This window comes from Pleurodeles waltl, chromosome 8 (genome assembly GCF_031143425.1).
Source record: "Pleurodeles waltl isolate 20211129_DDA chromosome 8, aPleWal1.hap1.20221129, whole genome shotgun sequence".
Classification (NCBI taxonomy): Eukaryota; Metazoa; Chordata; class Amphibia; order Caudata; family Salamandridae; genus Pleurodeles; species Pleurodeles waltl.
Genome location: NC_090447.1, coordinates 829,165,003 through 829,187,414, shown reverse-complemented (window position 1 = coordinate 829,187,414; position 22,412 = coordinate 829,165,003). Strand labels below are relative to the sequence as shown.

The 22,412-nt window shown below is 45.5% G+C and overlaps 1 protein-coding gene across 1 annotated transcript in view; it reads left to right on the top strand.

Annotated features, from left to right (window-relative positions):
- LOC138250335 (acetylserotonin O-methyltransferase-like) overlaps nucleotides 1-22,412 on the top strand; it is a 962,469-nt gene that overhangs the window by 350,255 nt on the left and 589,802 nt on the right. The gene's annotated exons all lie outside the window — the stretch shown is intronic.

Below are 22,412 nucleotides of genomic sequence, written 5' to 3'. Positions count from 1 at the left end.
ACTGAACCAATGTAGACTGGCTTATGCAAGGAGGGCGCCATCTGTGCCCTTCAAAGCATTTCCAGAGGCTGGGGGAGGCTTTCCCTCCCAGCCTGTAACACCTATTTCCAAAGGGAAAGTCTGTAACACCCTGCTCCCAAGAGAAATGCTTTGTTCTGCCTTCCTGGGACTGAGCTTCTCAGACCCCAGGACGGCAGAACCCTGCCTGTGAGGAGGCAGCAGCTGTAGCTGCAGTGCAAGCCTCAGAGAGCTGGTTTGGCAGTACTGGGGGTCCATAGTGGAGCCCCCAGGATGCATGGAATTGGCTCCCCAATACCACATTTGAAATGGTTGGACAATTCCATGATCTTAGACACCTTACATGGCCATATTCGGAGTTACCATTTTGAAGCTACATCTAGGTATTGACCAATATGTAGTGCACGTGTGTAATGGCGTCCCCGCACTCACAAAGTCCCGGGAATGGCCCTGAACTATGTGGGGGCACCTTTGCTAGTGCAAGGGTGCCCTCACACTTAGTATCTTTGCACCTAACCTTTAGCAAGTGAAGGTTAGATATATAGGTGACTTATAAGTTACTTAAGTTCAGTGAAAATGGCTGTGAAATAATGTTTGCACTATTTCACGCAGGCTGCAGTGGCAGTTCTGTGAAAGGGTTTGTCTGAGCTCCTTATGGGTGGGAAAATAAATACTGCAGCCCATAGGGATCTCCTGGAACCCCAATGCCCTGGGTACCTAGGTATCATCTACTAGGGACTTATAAGGGGGTCCACTGTGCCAATTGAAATTGGAAAATGACGTCACTAGCCTATAGTGACAAATTTAAAAGCAGAGCGAGCATAAGCACTGAGATTCTGATTAGCAGAGCCTCAGTGACACAGTTAAGCGCTATACAGACACACCCATTAGGCCAAAAACTATGAGCACTGGGGTACTGACCAGCAGGATACTGGTGAGACAGGCAAAAACATTCTGACATACAGGTAAAAATGGGGGTAACATGCCGAGAAAGATGGTACTTTCCTACACCAGGGCACGGCCAAGAGTCAGTAACCACCAGTATCTGTCCAAAAGGTTTGGGGGTGCCCAGGGCAAAAAGGAGGACTTTAATACACAAAGACCCTTAAAAAAGACACACAAAACCATCAACAAAAGAGCCCCAGTATTCACAATGTAACTTATTCTTAATGCCCGCTAGGTTCCAAGAAAGAGCTTTATGTTTCTCTACTGCAGTCGGCAGGCAACTCTGTGGGGTAGCTACATGTCGACCTCTTAATCTGTAGTGCAGTACATGCCCTCCTTGTGTCTCCCCCTCATTAGTTGGAGGAACTCTAGGTGAAAATGACTGAGAGTATCCATTCACAGTCTTACCTACTCCACAGCCCCCGTCATTATGAAGAGGTCTAGATATAAATATCTGTGAATGTTCATTATTGACCACACGAATCCCCACAAGTAATTCCCTTCTCCTTACTACCTCTGAACCCACTGGCTCTGTAACAGATGGAAGTATATCATAGCATCAGTCCAAATTTTCCAAAGTAGCCAAGGGATCAAAGAGATTATGGCCCTAATTAGGTCTTCGGTGGACGGAAAAGGCATTGCCAAAGTCCTACGGTGAGGGTGCAGTCCCCTTCCCGCTGCCCCTGCTACGGGTTTCTCGCTCACCCAGTGGGAAACAACCGACAACATTGACCCCAGGTCATAATTGAGCCTGTGGCAATGTTGCAGTGCGTAGGGTGCACTAGCACCCATCACGGATTTCACTGTTTGCAAAGCAGACAGTGAAAAGCGTGGAGGGGCTGGCCATGGGGGCCCATGCACTGCCCATGCCACGTGCATGGGCAGTTCACCATCTCTGCCAGCCTTTACATGGCAGTGCTATACCCTTGTAAAAGCTGGAGAGGGGGGTCGTTATACCAAGGGCAGCGCTGCTCGCAGCGCTGTCCTGGCAGATTAGGACCACCAGCACCTCCAGCCCCTCCAGTGGAGGAGAAGTGGTGGTGCTGGCAGTCTGACCCTGCCGCAACTGCCACAGTCATAATTGTTGATGTAGGACTGCCACATTGGTGACTGTCCAACCACCACCGGTGCCCTGGCGGTCTTAACACCGCAAGGATCATAATGAGGGGCGACATGTTAAAACAACAACCATAGGATGGACCTCAGTTTGCTGAATATTGCATGGCTTCAAGTTTTTGACAGGTAGATTAGCGGACCGATAAAAATAACCCAACAGACGACCTGAACGCTGCTCTTAATATGATGAGGTGGCAGCCATGAGAATGAATTAAAGATTTATTTAACTAATTCTGGAGTTTTCAAATTTAAGATTACACAATCGCCAGAATCCGCCTTCGGCCTTGAGCCAATTCTAGAGACTCGCCTGTCCATTATTCTTTCAGCAGGTAGTCCCAGACGACCCTCAACTCGTAATGGCCGCTAACTGTAAAAATCCTCTGTTTTATTTCCTGCAAATTGGGGGACATTTTTTAAAACCATTACATGAGGGGCACACTCAGGGGGGAGTTGTGAGTATTAGTAGACTTTTGCTCCCCTTTCCCAGTTTGTTATTTGGACTAGATTTCCCTTCCCTTTATCATTGCTTCCGTTCTTCATCTCAGTTGCTTGATCTTTCTCACAACTTGTGCTAGCAAACCCACCAATTTTTACAGGCGCAGCTTTCTCCACAACTGAGGAAGGGGAAGGTTCTTCTTGATCATCATCACTTTGGTTTATAGTCTCTGGAGTGGGTGTTTCGGATAAGGAGGCAATACGATGATTTGCCTGAACTTGGGTGAATGTAACTGAGGTACTAAATGGCTGGGATGTTACCAACTCATTTAACTTCCTTTAATCAACTCCAAACTGGATAAAATACAGGCACATTTCCTGTGAGGGTAGGACTTAAAATAACGATTGAGGTCCTTTAATAAAAAAAATACATACACACACACATATATATATATATATATATATATATATATATATATATATATATATATATATATATATATATAGTTATTTCTTCTTTTTTGATGACACAATACACTGTGTGTGAGCAGGCATTGTTATTGCAAACCTTTACCTTATGTCATGGTACCAATTATATTTTGATTTTTTGGGCTGCAGTTGAAAGAAGTAGTGAGCTAGAACAGTGAGGAACTGAAGAAGTATCTTCTAAAGAACTCTCAGTAACCATATTTTCCTTCCAATAAATCAAACATTGAAGCAAACTTTCTGAGAATCATTAATTTCTTGAACCTGATATTCATGTTGTTCTTGTACTATAACTGGTGAAGGTTGAGATGAAAGTTCAAGGAAAGAATTGGGAACAAATGGCTTCAGCTGAGTTGAATGAAATCATACTAAGGGCCACATTTATTGAAAAGTGGCACAGCGCGGTGCTGCACCAAAATTGGCAGCGCCGTGCTGCATCACTTTAGAAATGCTGGGATGCGCCATATTTAACTGAATACGGTGCACCCCTGCGATTCCACCTGCGCTGGCGCTAAATTTAGCTGCCAGCACCAATGCTGGCATTCTTGCACCATCGTGCAAGGATGTCTGCGTTGAGGGGTGTGATTGTTTATGTGCGGAAAGGTGTTCCTTCCTGCACATCAACAATCACTAATAGCGCTTTGGTACTTCTGTGTGTGCTGCACAGTGCAGCACACACAGAAGTGCCAAAGCGTCATGTTCAAATGATTGTTTATGTGGAGGAAGGGACACCTTCCTGCACATAAACAGTTATTTCTGGCATTTTGCTCTTTCTATGTGTGCTGCAGAATACAGCACACACAGAAAAAGCAAAAAACGAGGAGGAATAAAAGTATTCCTCCTCGTTGCGCCATGCTTAAGCCACCCCTGGTGGTGGCATTAGATCTTGGCACTGCTGCAGGTTTACAAAACTTCATAAATCTGAGGCAGCGTAAAATGCAATGGGTGTTACTGTGGTACGCCCACAGCAACACCCATTGCACAGCCCCTTCCACGCACAGTGCTACGTAGGAAGGGGCTGTATTTACAAGGTGGCGTTAAGCCACAAAAGTGGCTTAACGACACCTTGTAAATACGGCGCAGTGCTCAGTGCTCAGTGCCACAGGAGCGTCACAAAAAGTGATTCTCCTGTGGTGCTAGGGGCCTAGAAATACGGCCCAAAGTCTTCAAGGTACAAGGCATCTTCACTCCAAAACCCACATGATTGATTTAATCAGTTATCACAAATGGAGCAAATATCGTCCCTGAAATTTAACTAGCAAAGGATGACTGGGAGAGAATTGGAAGACAGCCACACTCAGGAGGAGAGGAAACGTAATTTCATCAGGTTTTATCTGAATATATCTCATCTTATCTTTAGAATAAATAAACGTTCTGAAACATGTTGTCTGTGCCGCCAAATCTGCCTCAAGCACTCATTACTCCCAGGATTCAAAGGGTCCGTGTGAAGAGAAGGTGAAAAACACTCTTGGATGAAGCTGTTGCATGGAAAAGAAAGGATAAACTTTGGCATCACTAAGAATTGCATTCCAGTAAGAACAAAGTGTCAAATAAATGTGCACAATTTTCTCAAGTTGTATTACAGGACCATTGTAAATATTATTTCTAGTTCAGATTGGTTTGCTCCGTTTGCCCATTACATAGGGGTTGATGATCAGAAACTTTTAAAATTCCAATTACCTTCTTGAAAGATTTTCTACATCTATTTTGAGTACCTTTGTCAAAGAGAATCAGCTAATGGAATCCAACAAGACAAAATATCAGAAAGCACAGGACAATTTGTTCAGCTATTAGTCATTTAACCAGAGAAGAAAGATGAGCCATCTATGAAAAGTGCCTATTATAACGATTATCAAGGAGTGCACTTTTTGCATTTGAATGGGCTGTCTTGAAATCTGTAGAAATCACATGGCAATGTTGAGGAAACACTTGTAAAGCCTGGAAATAGCCAAAAGGTCTTGACTGCAAGGATTTAAAAGGGACACAAATAGGACAAGTAAGAATATATATTACTGGATGTCATAATGAACAGGTGACCACCAAAAGGATCCTGGAACCAAAACAAAGGTGGATTAAATTATCTATACCTAGAAATTGCTGATTGATGACACAGCTTTATGATTTCTACATGTGATCCTTAGTAGGGAAAACGTAGCTATCTGAAAAAAATACCGCTTAATTCATCAAACTAAAGGACTCTTTAGATGATGATCTTCTACTCTAGAACGAAGGCGGTCAATCTGAACATAGTGGTTCAGACTGCCATGCCGGTGGCGGCGGTAAATACCGCCACCGGCACGGCGGTCTAAACCGCCATATTATGGACACAGTGAGGGCTGCAATCGGCGGCCCTCACTCACCGCCAGGCTGCCTCCGTCAGGCAGCCTGGCAGTGGTCGGAAACATTATCCGACAGGGCAGCGGTGCTGCCCCTCGGATAATGTTTCCTCAGCCACCAGCCTTTCCCCACCCCTGGGGGCCCCTGCACTGCCCATGCACTTGGCATGGGCAGTGCAGTTGCCCTGGTGCAGTGTCCCATCACGCAGATCACTGCCCGATTTTCGGGCAGTGATCTGCGCGGAGGGTGCAGCTGCACCCACCCCACACAGGCATTGGTGGCGGCTCCATGTGGAGCCGCCGTCAATGTCCCGGCCAGGCATTCCTGTGGGCCGGCGGGCGGAAACAATGTTTCCACCCGCCGGCCCACAGGAATGTCCATTATACGGCCGGCGGGTACCCGTGGACGCTGGCGGTTAGTAGTTTGACTGCCAGCATTAACACAGTGTTTTTATCGCCATGTTTATAATGAGGGCCTAAATCTGTTTCTGTGAAATATTGACCTTTTCTAGTAAAGACAGACCTATTGAGGTAAAATTACAGACAGCTCTTTAGTGAGCTATGACTTTGGGTAACGACTGGAAAAATCATCTACCAAAAAAATAGTTGAACCAGGAATGTGAGATAGGATGAGATCATGTTGTGCAAAGTTAAAATATATATACTGTGTGTGATAATTATTCCAGCTATATTTTAGAGAAAAATGTATCAAAAAAGACAAGTACCACAACCAACAGGTTTTGCTTTCTAGTCTTTTGTGTTGTTCCTGTGTGCTTGCACTAAATTACACATAATTATGCAATTTAGCTAAATAGGAATTTAGCGTAATAATGAGAATTTTGCATATCAAGCTAGCACAAAATTTCCCAAATTATCCCCAGGCGTACTTTCCGCTTGATAGTCCCGGCAAAATCCCTTCTTCCTGGTTATTTAGGATTACAGTAATTTTGTCAGTGATCTGTGAACATTCTTGATAACTTAACAATAGACGTTTGTAAATGCAAGGACACTTTAAGTCTCCTAAACACTTGTGGTAAATCAATCCAGAATTCCTGATAACTTCTTTGACTCATAAAAACCTTCTCCTTTGCTAATCTCAAATGTCTCAGGTTTACAGAACAAATGATGTTGCTGGAGTGCAGGCAGAGAATGCCAGTCACACAATACCTGACTTCTAGATATCATAGGCTCGACCCACCTGAGCAGCTCCAAGCATCTACTCTTGCACTCAAACAGTTCCACTCAAAGAATATACTGCCACTGTCTACTACACACTTCACTATGCTTGCTTAGCACAAAGGGACTATGATACCAAACACACTGCGCCACATTTACAAAGTGGCTCAATGCTTGCATTGCGCCACTTTCTAGCCCCTGGCGCCACATTATGCCCGTGCCAGGCATAATATATGCACGTGGGGCATTCTGGCACTAAAAATGGTGCAAAGAAATCCAAAAGATATTTTTGCATAATTGTTATTGCCATTTTTTAAAACCTGCTAAGAGCAGACGTTAAAGGAAGGCTCCAATTGTTTTCAATGGGCCTCTGGCGGCTTTGCAGGTTTGGCATCAAAATTTAGATGCTAATCCTGCAAAGTGCCGGACTAGCATAAAAAATTATGAAGCTAGTACTCCTGACTACCGCCATGGTGCGCCGTTTATTAAATACGGCGAGCACATTGTGGCATTAGGGGGCGCTAAGGGGCTCAAGAAAAGTGGTCTTGCACTAAGTGCAGCGCCACTTTTCATTAATCTGCCCCTTGGTATTTAAAGCTTTTAAAAAGCATCTTCAAGTAATGTTACCTCTCTTTTCTTGGATATGTACTCAACCTGACCTGATAAAATGGATCTTTCTTTCTGGGCCTTTAGATGATTATTTATTTCGAGCATTATTTAGAGGTGTACATTCTATTTAAATGTTGTTTTACCGTCCTAATAAAATGTTTGCAGTCCTGTTACTATGTAGTGTTTCCAAGGGGGGACTTGAAAACAATAAAGGGATTTACAATTTAAAATGAAGTAATAATTTGGAAACCAAAGAGTGCAAGTCAGAATCCTGTAATATTAAATAACACTGTTTAAATATGTATGGCATGCTTCCTGGTACTTCAGAAATATATCTCTATCACACAACTTAACCAGCCTATTCCACATTGAATACTACTGCTAAATAAATGCATATTGAACATTATACCTATAAACCCCAACACATTACGTAAAATATTTTTTGAAAATATGTTTCGAGTTTTAAACTTTCCATGACCACAGATGTTTGTATCATTAACATTGATTATGTGCGGTAATAATTGAGGTATTGGTTGAGAGGGGTGAAACCCCTAATTAAGCAACAAACGCAATTACTGCCATCGTGACCCACGAAAGTAACTACAGTGAGAGGACGGTTCTGACTATCTATTCCACCAGGACAGGGGCAGGGAAGTGATGTGACACATCTGGATTGGCCAGAGGTGCTGGCCTGCTGGACACTTCTCCCCCCACTTAAAAGTTCTTGCACAGGGGAGGGCTCTCTCTCTTGGCTGTCCTACTCTTCTGCCCTGTGACCTTTGACCTAATTCAGATCGAGCAGCGAAGTGCATAGGACTCTGCCACTGCTCTGGTCGATACACCCAGGGTTGCCAGGGCCTGGGCCCTGCGCCGAAAAAGCAGTGAAGCCTAGCAGAGGGGCCCGAAACCCATCCCGGGCCCCTCCAAAGAGAACTAAATTCGGGGAGCCGGGGGGTGCCTCGCATCCCCCGTACGGGTACTGGAAGCCAGGGAGTGCTGTTGCATTCCCCGAGAACATGCAAAAGGGACCCAGACCCCATCCCAGGGCCCTGCAAAAAAGCAAAGCCAGAGGACTCCGTTATATTTCCCCTTGGGGGAGGCAAGAATGATTACACAATATAATCCAAGAGTAATGCCATCAATTTGTGTATAATTGTAAATTGTTGCATAGTATTGACTAGAGTGTGTCTAATAAATGTACTTTTACTTTATCAGAAGAAAAAGCACAGACTGGACAATCATTTACTGTGTCATGCTTTTGTGCTCATAAATGGGGATTACTAACCCACACAACCTCCCTTGAGTAAACCGTGGACTACTCTGCAATGCTACCCTATGAGAGTCAAGTACTACAATGGGGTGTTTGGTGCCCATTGGTGGTCGAGTGTGGCCCTTGTGGAGGCCACACAACTAATGTCCCACCTTCCAACAACTACATTAACCTGTGTTTAACTCTCTGATAGCTTGTCACAAAAGCAGTTATCCTTAACTTAGAGACTCTGTGTGGGTTATTTATGCAGCACACAAATAGTAATAAAGTGAAAACACTACACAAGAAATATCCCAAACCAATTTAGAAAAATAGCATTAACTGTATTATGTAAAATGACAAAACTCCAATCGGTAGAACTGGAGATATGCAATTTTACAACTATAGGTAAATATAGGTCCTAAAAGTCCAAAGTGCCACTTTTGGTCATCTATTCAGGAAAAGTCACAAAATAAGGTAAACCCCGGTGGAGTGTAATTGGGATACAGGAACTAGGTAAGCCCTGCTGAAAAAGTTACCTTCTCAAAGTCTGGCCCAAAGTGTTCAAAACTTCAGCATTTTTCCTTTCTTTGAAGAAAAGTACACTCTGGTTCTATCCAAGGCTCTAAGACATGACGAGGCACTTGGGGAGGCCCATCCAGAGGATTAGGGATTCACTTTAGCAGAGGGAAGCAGGGCTCAGGCAGGTCCGGTTGCAAGTCCAGGCAGATCCTGTTGCAGGAGATCAGCAAGGCAGTTGCAGGGAGAACTCTGGAGTGTTGTCTCATTGTAGCTCAGAACAAGAGGTAAGCCGTTTGACCTTTGGAGTCTCTCAGCATGGGATGAAGTATAGGCTTCCTTAAGCTGCAGGGAAGTCCTCCAGGGAACAAGGCAAGCCTCAGGCAGCAGGATAGTCCTCTGGAAAAGAAGGCAGACTTCAAGCAGAAGGGCCGTCCTCTGGAGAAAAATACAAGTCCCAAGCAGCAGGGCAGTCCTCTGGGGAACAAAGCAGTCCTTCCTCCGTAGGGTCTGCAGGTCCAGGAGTGTACTAAAAAGTTGGTCTGGGGGTTTGATATTTATACTTGGCTTCAGCCTTTGAAGTGGGGGAAACTTCCAGGCTACCCCCACATCTGGTTCTGGAAAGTCTCTTAATTCCTCTGCCCAGGTTTCAAGTTGTCTAGGGTGACAAAACATTGGTGCCAAGTTTCTTTGTGAGTATGCCGGAGGCAGCCCTTTGAAATGTAAGTGGGGTGGGGAACAGCTTTGCCCCACCCATCTTGGCAGGATGTCCATCTCCAAATTACACTCATTCCTATTGTTTACAGTCGGGACCATATACACATGTGTAAATGTCATCCATACTCCCTCTTTCTCATCCAAACCATACTTCACAAAAGCAGGGGTCACTCAAGGCTATATCATCTCACTCATGCTTTTTAGCCTCATCATGAAGTCATTACGGTAATGATCAATGAATTTCAGCTCACATGCTATAACTACGAGGATGACACACAAACACTTCTTAAACCGTAAGGCCCCAAATACATGGGAACTCACAAATCTTCAGTTGCCTCAGAGCTGATGATCCGTGGATGATATGGAGTCATCTCAAACTGAATGTGTCTGTAACTGAAATACTCACATGTTGTGTTGGAAAAATTATGAATCACACTGCATCTGTTTTGATTACCTGGGACCACCTTCTAAAGTATCCAAGGAAGTTGGTAACCTTAGAATTATCATGGACTCCACACTATTAATGATTGTCCAAGTGGATAAGGTAGCAAAATCAGGATTCATTACTATGAAAACTATGCAATGAATCTTCTCCCACCTAGGATTCCACACAAGATCGGAGCTACCATGTCTCTTGTACTAATTATGCCAATGACCTATATCACTGTTCACCTTTATCAACTATGAAAACACTACAACCAATTCATACCTCTGCAGCCAGACTACTCTTACATGCAAAGCCATAATCCTACATCTCCCCTGCCTTGAGGACCCTACGTTGGTTAATGGTTGTCAGTAGATCCACCTTCAAGCTGCTTCATATCACCCACAGGTCAATACATGGAACAGGGATACATTTTATCAGGAATAAAATCACCAAATACATACAACAAAGGAACATCCACTCTAGAATGGCTCATCACCTCAAAGCTCCAGCATACAATAAAAAAAAACAATGATTGGTATTTCTTTATCTTTTTAAGCCACAAAACTATAGATATCACTACCGCAAAACATAAGATCCACAGATAACTAACCTATCTTCAGAAGCCTTCTCAAGAGTAGACTCTTTTCTACATAACTCAAAACACAGATGTTCAGCATATGCTTGTATATGCAAACATGTAGAACTTGATTATATGTATGTATTTAGATATGTGCATTTCTATGTATAAATATGTTGGACCTGGCTCTTTTTACAGGGTCAACCCCAAACTGTTTGCGTTTCCCCTCCTGTTTTTCTGACCCTCTTTTTAGTTGGCTTTAGGACTTCGGACACTTTGGGGGTCATTCCGAACCCGGCGGGCGGCGGGAGCTGCCCGCCGGGCGGAAACCGCCAAAAGACCGCACCGCGGTCAAATGACCGCGGGGGTCATTACAACTTTCCCACTGGGCCGGCGGGCGATCTCCAAAAGATCGCCCGCTGGCCCAGCGGGAAAGCCCCTGCAAAGAGGAAGCCGGCTCCGAATGGAGCCGGCGGATTTGCAAGGGTGCGACGGGTGCAGTGGCACCCGTCGCGATTTTCAGTGTCTGCAAAGCAGACACTGAAAATCTTCATGGGGCCCTGTTAGGGGGCCCCTGCACTGCCCATGCCAGTGGCATGGGCAGTGTAGGGGCCCCCAGGGTCCCCACGACATCCGTTCCCACCAGCCTCTTCCTGGCAGTGTAAACGCCAGGAACAGGCTGGCGGGAAGGGGGTCGGAAATCCCATGGCGGCGCTGCAAGCAGCGCCGCCATGGAGGACTCCCTGGGCCAGGGGAAAACCGGCGGGAAACCGCCGGTTCCCCTTTTCTGACCGCGGCTTTACCGCTGCAGTCAGAATGGCCCGGGAAGCACCGCCAGCCTGTTGGCGGTGCTTCCTCTGCCCTCCACCCTGGCAGTTTGAAACCGCCAGGGTCGGAATAAGGGCCTTTATCACTGCAGATCAGTTAAAAAGTGCATGTCCTCTCTCTCCTATAAATGTGGTATGATTGGCTTACACCTGATTGGCACAGTTAATTTACCTGTAAGTCCCTTGTACAGTGGTATCCCTTATACCCAGGACCTGTAAATGAAATGCTACTAGTGTGCCTTCAGTGCAGTTTGCCCCACCCACAGAAGTAGCCTTTCAAAACTGTCTCAGGCTTGCCACCGCAGAGCCTGCATGTGCAGTTTACTACCACATTGGCTTGCCATCTAAAATTGTTTGCCAAGCCTGTAACTCCCCTTTCACTACATATATGTCACCCCTAAGGTAGGCCCTATGTAACCCTATGGGCAGGGTGCTGTGTAGCTAAAACGTAGGACATGTGATTCTATTGTGTGGCCTGTCCTGGTAGTGATAAATATTCTATTTGGTTTATAACTGCTGTGACTGCTGCCTTCTCATAGGTTTGCATTGGAAATGCCCTACCTTTTATCTGGGTGCTATTGTCTGATCTATGAGGGGTAGCATAGGGATGTTTGGTATGGTTGTAATGGTAGTGAAAAATGCTGTTTACGGGTGTAGGTGGATTTTTTATTACCATTATCGAAATGCCACTTCTAGAAAGTGACCATTTCTCTGTGCTTATAACTCTGGTGTTTTGCAGTTTGACTCCAATCCACGTCTGGGGGAGAGTGACAGCTGGGCTTTGTGCATTCTTTTCAGATAGCCTGTACACATGGAGGATGGAGGTGTCACAGAGGTGCATCTGCGTATTGAATGGTATTCCTGGGCTGAGAGGGGGAGAGGCGGGGCACACCTGAATCTGTAAAGGCTATGCCCTGGCCTCACACAAAGGGCTATTTTACCCCCCACTGATGTCTGGAGCATCTGCTGGAGGAGAGAGAGGACACCCCTAGAACCAGTTAGGACTGGTTGGATCCCCTTCTCCCCCTTTTGTGGAGATTGCACAAACTGAGTATACGTACAGCGGGCTTTCCCCCACATTTTCAGACATTAATACTGAACTCTACATAGAATACTGATGGAGGGACTCACCAGGAACCACCTTGGACAGCTGCTGTTGTGCTGACCTGTGACTTGCTGGGTCACTAGGAGGGACTGCCACTGACTGCAACTCTTTGTGCTAGCCTGTTTGTTGTGCCCTGTTGCCCTGTGCTCCCCCTTGCTGTCTCCAAGGGCTGGGTGGTGTGCCCCTTGTTCCACTGTCATTCTATCTCCTAAAGTGCTGGAAGAGCACTTTAATCTCCCTAAGGCGCTGTTTCATTTCATTGCAGCACATGAAAAACGCTTTTGGTTGGGCAGCCAGGGGAGAAAATTTGGCACGCACAAAGCGCTCTCTGTGATTGGCAACCCCGGGCACCGGTGCACATAGGTGACTGCCCCTCGGGCACCAACAGGATGGGCTTCATGACAACTTCATCGCCGGGCCCGGGATTTCCATTGACAACCTGGTCTTCAAGAGCTAAGGAGCCGGCTCGCCACTGAGGTCCCAAGCACCTCCTAAGCTGCAGAGGGCCTTAAGGCCTCAAGGAGATGCCACAGGAGTGAGTGTCAACCCCCACAGGTATGCGATGGGAGACTCCGGGGGCATCCTCATCATGGCTTGCAGGACGGGAGGGAACCCTCAACAGAGGCCCCGTTCCTGCCAAGCCCGGCTGACCCTCATTACCGGTAGGGGCGCCAGAGCTCCTTAGCTGCCCCAGATATCCCCCCTCCCCAAGCATAGATGCAATGCAGGATAGGCCTGACTGCTCATTTCAAGCTACCAACGGGGTGAGCAAGGGCTATCCTGGTTGTGTAACTCCCTCGCCCTGACTAGAGTTGGTGGGTTCCTCCTGACTTAGGTGCATACCCTAGCCAACCAGAACCCCCATTTCTAATATTTTTATATATTACCTAGTGGTGGTCTTCACTAGGTAGTTATAGTTAGGACCAAGTTGCGATTGAAAAGCATTTTTTGACTTGCCTATATCTTAGCACCGTTTGACAAATCGTCAAAAAAGTTTCCAAAGAAAGTGTTGTGGTGATTCTTGTTGTACACATAAAGTTTTGAGGTGATCCATCATATTCATGAAAATGTGTGAATATTCATGAAAATGTGTACATTTTTGCAAATTATTTGTGAATATGGAAACATTTGAAAGAACATCCACAGACTCATACATACACTAATTAATTCACTTATACATGTACTCAGAGACTCATGCACTCACTCACAGATCCACTGACAGAGACAGGGGCCTGTGGCCATCCTGCACTGCCCATGGCCAAAAGACATGCGTGGCAGTGGGTCGAGTGTTTATAAGGGCCTCGCTGCAAGGCCTGGCTGCAGGCCAGGTCTTCTGACGAAACCCCGCTGTGCACAGCTGAAGGCCATGTGCGGCGAGCGTTGGAATAACATATAGTAATTCAAATTCTTTTACGTTAAAAAAACATAGATATTCACTGAAAAAAATAAAGGTTACAGGTATGTTATAGTAAGGTTCTGAATTTACTCGTACAAAGCCATCGAAATTCAGCAGCTATAGTTAGACTTCTTTGAAGTAACTATAGCTTATGCCCTTGCATGTACAGTTTTCTTATCAATAATTTTATTGCAAATGTTGCAGTGATAATATCAATGATGTCATACAAGGTCTCATCAGTGATATAATATGTGGAGTAATTAGCTGTGCATTGCGAAGGCGGAGTTATATTTACCTTAGGCGGAGAGTTATAATTACCTAGAATATATATATATATATATATATATATATTATATTTTTTTTCACAAAAAAACAAGGTTACAGGGCGGTTATTGTTAGGAAATAGAATTTAAAAAAACATAGAAATTAATTTAAAAAAAAAACAAAGGTTACAGGGACATTGTAGTTCTGAATTTACTTGCACAAAACCAGAGACATCCAGGAGTTACAGTAAGAGTTATCTCAAGTAACTATAACTCCCAGCCTAAGGTAACTTGACTCGTGCCCCTGCTATGTATAGTTTTTTCTTCAATAATTTGATTTCTAATGTTTCACTGATATTTTTATTGATGTTTTACGAAAACTGGGCTGATTGCAGAAGACCCCTAACTTTTTGGACCCATTTTTCACTTTTTGCTGGTGTTTTCATGACTCTGATGGTGCCCTGGGCACTGCTAAACAGTACCAGGGCCAATGCTCTGATTAAAATGAGTATGCAAATTAGGCTAATTATAATTGACTGTATCAACCTTCCTATAAGTCAATAGTATATTGTAAGCATGCAGGTTTAGGGATTCCAGCATAGGTGGTGCACCCATAGGTACATTGCGGAGATACTCTGTGTCATTTTAAAGGCAGGTCTACCTTGCTGGCTGCTTTTAAATTAAAGTTACCTTCAAATTTGACTTTGGAATTAAAAGTAATTCCAAAGTCTTAAACTACCTTATTTTAAGCTGATGTGTACCCTAGGTGCCCCTAGGGTAGGGTGCAGTGTAGCTATAAGCAGGGACCATATAAAAGATGCTTTATGAGCCCTAGTGAGGGAAAATATCCAAATTTGTTTTCCCTCATTGTGGTGAATAGGCCCCATAGGCTAAATGGGGAGACTTTATTTTATATTAATAAAGTCCCAAGGGGAGCTAGATATTTCAGGTTTGGTATCTAGCTGATTGTTATAATAAATCCAACAACTTGCCATTGTTGAATTTAATATAACTAGTTGAGGGAAAGAGTTTTAGAACCTGAAAGTTGCCAACTTCAGCTCTGTGGTGCCCTTCTCTGATTGGCCAGCCTCTAGAAGCCTGGCCAGGCTGCCTTAATGAGGTGTGAAGTGGCATGGGGTGCCAAGAGGGTGGAGGAATGCCTGTGATTGGACAGTTGCCTCCTCCTGCTTTCCACCCCAAGAGCAAGGATAAATATGACAGAGCTACATCCAAAGCTCAGATCCCTGCTGGAAGTAGATACTGGACAAGAAGGACTGCCCTGCAGGACCCATGGCCTGCACCTAGACACTGCACTCACACGGATTGCACCAGCTGCACACTTTGGGCTTCAACAAGAAAAGGACTTTGCCTTGCTTCTGCAACTCCAGGAGTGGACTCCCTGTAAGCTACTTGTACAAAGGAGCCACCCAGAGTCTTCTGCATCAAGTTCTGCAAGAAGAGCCCAGCTGACTAGCATCCAGTGGCCATTTTAGGATTCTGACCAGGTGCATTCTTGGAATTGTAGCCCCAACTCCCAAGAAGCATCTTAGAGCTTCTGGAACCCTGGATCAAGTTGTGGACACTTCAAGGACACAAAAAGGACCTCCGGAAGAAGATCCAGAGGTTTGGAGACTTTTGGAGCAACTTTTGTAAACAGCTCCATAAGTTGAAGAGGTGCATTGTGGGAGTTGGAGTCCCAGACCCCAAGAGGCAAAGTTATAGTTACCTTAGGCTGCGAGTTTTAAGGCCAGGCCCCGCAGCCAGTGCCACTAACCACCCAACCCTGTGCCGTGCCCGACCTTTGACATGTTCGCCGGAAGTTGCCTGCATGGCCGACTTCTGGGTGAGTGAATAATTGTGAGAGGGTGTCTCTGGGTGTGAGAGTGGGTGTGAAAGTGTCGATCTGAATGTGAGAGGGTCTGTCTTGGTGTGAGAGTAGGTATAAAAGGGTATCTCTGGGTGTGACAATGGGAATGAGAGTGTCTCTGTGAATGGGTGTGGGAATGTCTGTGTGGTTTATGAGTGGGTGTGTGAATGTCTGAGAGAGTCTCTGAGAGGGTGCACAAGTGTCTAAGTGGGTCTGTGAGTGAGTATGTGTGTCTCTGAAACGGAGAGTGAGTCTCTGAGTGGGTCTGTGATTGGGTGCATGAAAAAAGTGGGTCAAAGAAGTGTGTTTCCCAATATAATTCCCATAGACTCTTTGGACATGCCTGCAGCCCGAACCTCTGGCAGGAATTACACCAAATTGGCAGAAAGGTAGCTTTTGGTCCACAGATTGTGCTTTTTGTTATTTGGTGTACATCTGTTCAGTAGTTTTGTAGATATTCATGGAAATCTTAATTTGTATAGCCAGAGCCTCGGATCTAGAGGTATCCTGCTGAGATCTGATTGGCTGCAAACACTTCAACCAGGAAGCATTGACAGCCATTTTGGGACTCGGCTTCACCCCAATCCCAAAACAAAGTTAAACAAAAACAGAAGGGGGTAGAGTAGGAATAATCTGACACCCTATGTCTGGTGGTGGTGTCCCCAAGGGACCACGCTGGGGCCAATGAGCGTTTATTTCTACTTGTTCCACAAACTTGTGTTGGATCTGCAAATTTTGGCAAAAATAAAAAAAAGCAAGCTCAGTCCCCCACTCTTGTTTAAACCTTGGACCCGGAGTGGGCCAGTTCCCTGTGGTAATTTACATATATATTTTATTTCGGGTGAACTTGTGTGTCACCAATAAAGTGACTTTTAAGTATTGAACATTCGAAGGATATGAAGGCATTTTGATGCAGTGGAAAAGGGTGTCCCTGTGTCTGGCCGTCATTAGTGAGCTGGAGGGCACCATTTATACACTATACATGCAGCGTATATGATAGAACACACAACAGGTCAGCGACCTTGTGAGACGACTCAGCTGCAGTACCGGACCACTATGTTTTCACTTAGGTATTTCCAATATTATTATAACTATTATTTAACCATATTAGTATTTTAAAAGGATACACACAGAAACATATGTAAACAGCACACTGTTCCTGCGTAATCATTGACATAGGCAAAATAGAGGCAAGGGCATGGCCAGAGAATTTCCCCAGCAGGACATATTCATGTCCACCTCCTCTGTGACAGTACATGTGACTTCATCCATCCACCGGTGGTACATGGGCAATAATAGGTCACTGGAAACAGTGAAATAAAGCAGTGAAGTGACGGCAATAGCCTACTTTAAAATCACCAATAAAGAAGGTAATACAAATACACAAGTGATCAACGTTATTCCATATGGTGGTTGATGCTAAACGTCGCACATCTGAGACCGAGAAATCAAGAGTAACAAGTCAAATGGTACAATCATGTGGAGGGTGCCAGCCTGGTGCAGAAACCCAACCACCACGGGTTTCGAAATGCACAGAAACAATGGCGGCAATACAGGAGAACCACCTATGTCCCGTGCTGTAAAGAACAAAATGCCAGGCAGAAAGAGCAACCAGGGCACTCCGAGGTAATAATTTCAAGAAGGAAAAGCTTGCAGAATAGTTTTTAATCCTTATAAATGAAAGATCGAATACACATCAAGAGATATCAACGTCCATATGTTGAGATATCAACGTCCATATGTTCAACAAAAATATGTAAATACGGTAACGGCCTAATCCTTAGGAATGAAAGATCGAATACATATACAGAGATGTTAACGTCCATATATTGTACAAATATAAGAGAACACGGTAACAGCCAACACGTGTTTTGTCCAAAGGACTTCTTCAAGGCTCGAGGACAGAAGTAGGGTTATCTAAAATGTTTCCGTTAGTACTCCGAATGAGGATTCTAAATCATGGGTAAACAATGAGTCCTCCATCAAAGTAAAGATGGAGCTCCATATCTCCCAGGAAAAATGTTTTTATAAAGTAGATGGAGTGTCCTGTGAAGTGTATCCGTGGTATAGGGGATACACTATGAAAAGGGCCTATATGGACCCAGTCCGTACTTCCCCAGGATCCGGGAATCTAGAGACAGCGAGACGTGTAGTAGATTTAAACGTGCATGATAACGTTGACGTATTCCAATGCGGAAATCTCTAGATTCTAGACCCATCAGGCAAGGGTCGCTCCCCGTGGGGTTTGGGGGGGCAAATTTATTTTAGGCCATTTCTGCCCCCTCTGGGGGCAGATCGGCCTATTGGTATTAGGCAGATCTGTCCCTGGGGGGGCAGAAACCTCTAGGCACCAGGGCAAATAGTTTTTTTGTGTTTTTTTTTTTGTTTGTTTGTTTTTTTAGAGATGGGGAGCGACCCATCAGGCAAGGGTCGCTCCCCTCTGGGGCAAATTGTATTTAGACCATTTCTGTCCCCCTTGGGGGCAGATTGGCCGATTGTAGGTCAATCTGCCCCCAGGGGGGGCAGAAACCTCTAGGCGCCAGTCAAATAGTTTTTGTTGAGTTTTTTTTTTTGTTTGTTTGTTTTTTTAGAGATGGGGAGCGACCCATCAGGCAAGGGTCGCTCCCCTGGGGGGCAAATTGTATTTAGACCATTTCTGCCCCCCTTGGGGGCAGATTGGCCGATTGTAGGTCAATCTGCCCCCGGGGGGGCAGAAATCACGAGGCACCAGGGATCTATTTTTTGTACGGTCACGCAAGGGGAGCGACCTTGTAGGCAAGGGTCGCTCCCGGGGGTGTTGGGGTGGGGAACAAATTTATTTTAGGCCATTTCTGCACCCCCTGGGGCCGGCTGAGCTAGAGGCCAAAATCCACAGGTAGGCACTGCTTTCTATGAAAAAATGTGATGTGTCCACGTTGTGTTTTGGGCCATTTCCTGTCAGGGGCGCTAGGCCTACCCACACAAGTGAGGTATCATTTTTATCGGGAGACTTGGGGGGACGCTAGGTGGAAGAAAATTTGTGGCTCCTCTCAGATTCCAGAACTTTCTGTCACCGAAATGTGAGGAAAATGTGTTTTGTTAGCCAAATTGTGAGGTTTGCAAAGGATTCTGGGTAACAGAACCTGGTCAGAGCCCCACAGTTCACCCCATCTTGGATTCCCCTGGGTCTCTAGTTTTCAAAAATGCACTGGTTTGCTAGGTTTCCCTAGGTGCCGGCTGAGCTAGAGGCCAAAATCCACAGGTAGGCACTGTTTTCTATGAAAAAATGTGATGTGTCCACGTTGTGTTTTGGGCCATTTCCTGTCGCGGGCGCTAGGCCTACCCACACAAGTGAGGTATCATTTTTATCGGGAGACTTGGGGGAACGCTGGGTGAGAGGAAATTTGTGGCTCCTCTCAGATTCCAGAACTTTCTGCCACAGAAATGTGAGGAACATGTGTTTTTTTAGCCAAATTTTGAGGTTTGCAAAGGATTCTGGATAACAGAACCTGGTCCGAGCCACACAAGTCACCCCATCTTGGATTCCCCTAGGTCTCTAGTTTTCAGAAATGCACAGGTTTGGTAGGTTTCCCTAGGTGCCAACTGAGCTAGAGGCCAAACTCTACAGGTAGGCACTTTGCAAAAAACACCTCTGTTTTCTTTAAAAAAATTGGATGTGTCCAAGTTGCGCTTTGGGGCGTTTCCTGTCGCGGGCGCTAGGCCTACCCACACAAGTGAGGTATAATTTTTATCTGGAGACTTGGGGGAACGCTGGGTGGAAGGAAATTTGTGGCTCCTCTCAGATTCCAGAACTTTCTGCCACAGAAATGTGAGGAACATGTGTTTTTTTAGCCAAATTTTGAGGTTTGCAAAGGATTCTGGATAACAGAACCTGGTCCGAGCCACACAAGTCACCCCATCTTGGATTCCCCTAGGTCTCTAGTTTTCAGAAATGCACAGGTTTGGTAGGTTTCCCTAGGTGCCAACTGAGCTAGAGGCCAAACTCTACAGGTAGGCACTTTGCAAAAAACACCTCTGTTTTCTTTAAAAAAATTGGATGTGTCTACGTTGCGCTTTGGGGCGTTTCCTGACGCGGGCGCTAGGCCCACCCACACAAGTGAGGTATCATTTTTATCGGGAGACTTGGGGGAACGCTGGGTGGAAGGAAATTTGTGGCTCCTCTCAGATTCCAGAACTTTCTGCCACAGAAATGTGAGGAACATGTGTTTTTTTAGCCAAATTTTGAGGTTTGCAAAGGATTCTGGATAACAGAACCTGGTCCGAGCCACACAAGTCACCCCATCTTGGATTCCCCTAGGTCTCTAGTTTTCAGAAATGCACAGGATTGGTAGGTTTCCCTAGGTGCCAACTGAGCTAGAGGCCAAACTCTACAGGTAGGCACTTTGCAAAAAACACCTCTGTTTTGTTTAAAAAAATTGGATGTGTCCAAGTTGCGCTTTGGGGCGTTTCCTGTCGCGGGCGCTAGGCCTACCCACACAAGTGAGGTATAATTTTTATCTGGAGACTTGGGGGAACGCTGGGTGGAAGGAAATTTGTGGCTCCTCTCAGATTCCAGAACTTTCTGCCACAGAAATGTGAGGAACATGTGTTTTTTTAGCCAAATTTTGAGGTTTGCAAAGGATTCTGGATAACAGAACCTGGTCCGAGCCACACAAGTCACCCCATCTTGGATTCCCCTAGGTCTCTAGTTTTCAGAAATGCACAGGTTTGGTAGGTTTCCCTAGGTGCCAACTGAGCTAGAGGCCAAACTCTACAGGTAGGCACTTTGCAAAAAACACCTCTGTTTTCTTTAAAAAAATTGGATGTGTCTACGTTGCGCTTTGGGGCGTTTCCTGACGCGGGCGCTAGGCCTACCCACACAAGTGAGGTATAATTTTTATCGGGAGACTTGGGGGAACGCTGGGTGGAAGGAAATTTGTGGCTCCTCTCAGATTCCAGAACTTTCTGCCACAGAAATGTGAGGAACATGTGTTTTTTTAGCCAAATTTTGAGGTTTGCAATGGATTCTGGGTAACAGAACCTGGTCCGAGCCACACAAGTCACTCCATCTTGGATTCCCCTAGGTCTCTAGTTTCCAGAAATGCACAGGTTTGGTAGGTTTCCCTAGGTGCCTGCTGAGCTAGAGGCCAAAATCTACAGGTAGGCACTTTGCAAAAAACACCTCTGGTTTCTTTCCAAAAATTGGATGTGTCTACGTTGCGCTTTGGGGCGTTTCCTGTCGCGGGCGCTAGGCCTACCCACACAAGTGAGGTATCATTTTTATCGGGAGACTTGGGGGAATGCTGGGTGGTAGGAAATTTGTGGCTCCTCTCAGATTCCAGAACTTTCTGCCACCGAAATGTGAGGAACATGTGTTTCTTTAGCCAAATTTTGAGGTTTGCAAAGGATTCTGGGTAACAGAACCTGGTCTGAGCCATACAAGTCACCCCATCTTGGATTCCCCTAGGTCTCTAGTTTTCAGAAATGCACAGGTTTGGTAGGTTTCCCTAGGTGCCGGCTGAGCTAGAGGCCAAAATCTACAGGTAGGCACTTTGCAAAAAACACCTCTGTTTACTTTCAAAACTTTAGATGTGTCCACGTTGCGCTTTGGGGCGTTTCCTGTCGCGGCCGCTACGCCTACCCACACAAGTGAGGTATCATTTTTATCGGGAGACTTGGGGGAACGCTGGGTGGAAGGAAATTTGTGGCTCCTCTCAGATTCCAGAACTTTCTGCCACAGAAATTTGAGGAACATGTGTTTTTTTAGCCAAATTTTGAGGTTTGCAAAGGATTCTGCGTAACAGAACCTGGTCCGAGCCACACAAGTCACCCCATCTTGGATTCCCTAGGTCTCTAGTTTTGAGAAATGCACAGGTTTGGTAGGTTTCCCTAGGTGCCGGCTGAGCTAGAGGCCAAAATCTACAGGTAGGCACTTTGCAAAAAACACCTCTGTTTTCTTTCAAAAATGTGGATGTGTCCACGTTGCGCTTTGGGGCGTTTCCTGTTGCGGGCGCTAGGCCTACCCACACAAGTGAGGTATCATTTTTATCGGGAGACTTGGGGGAACGCTGGGTTGAAGGAAATTTCTGGCTCCTCTCAGATTCCAGAACTTTCTGCCACAGAAATGTGAGGAACATGTGTTTTTTTAGCCACATTTTGAGGTTTGCAAAGGATTCTGGGTAACAGAACCTGGTCCGAGCCACACAAGTCACCCCATCTTGGATTCCCCTAGGTCTCTAGTTTTCAGAAATGCACAGGTTTGGTCGGTTTCCCTAGGTGCCGGCTGAGCTAGAGGCCAAAATCTACAGGTAGGCTCTTTGCAAGAAACAGCTCTGTTTTTTTTCCAAAAATAGGATGTGTCCACG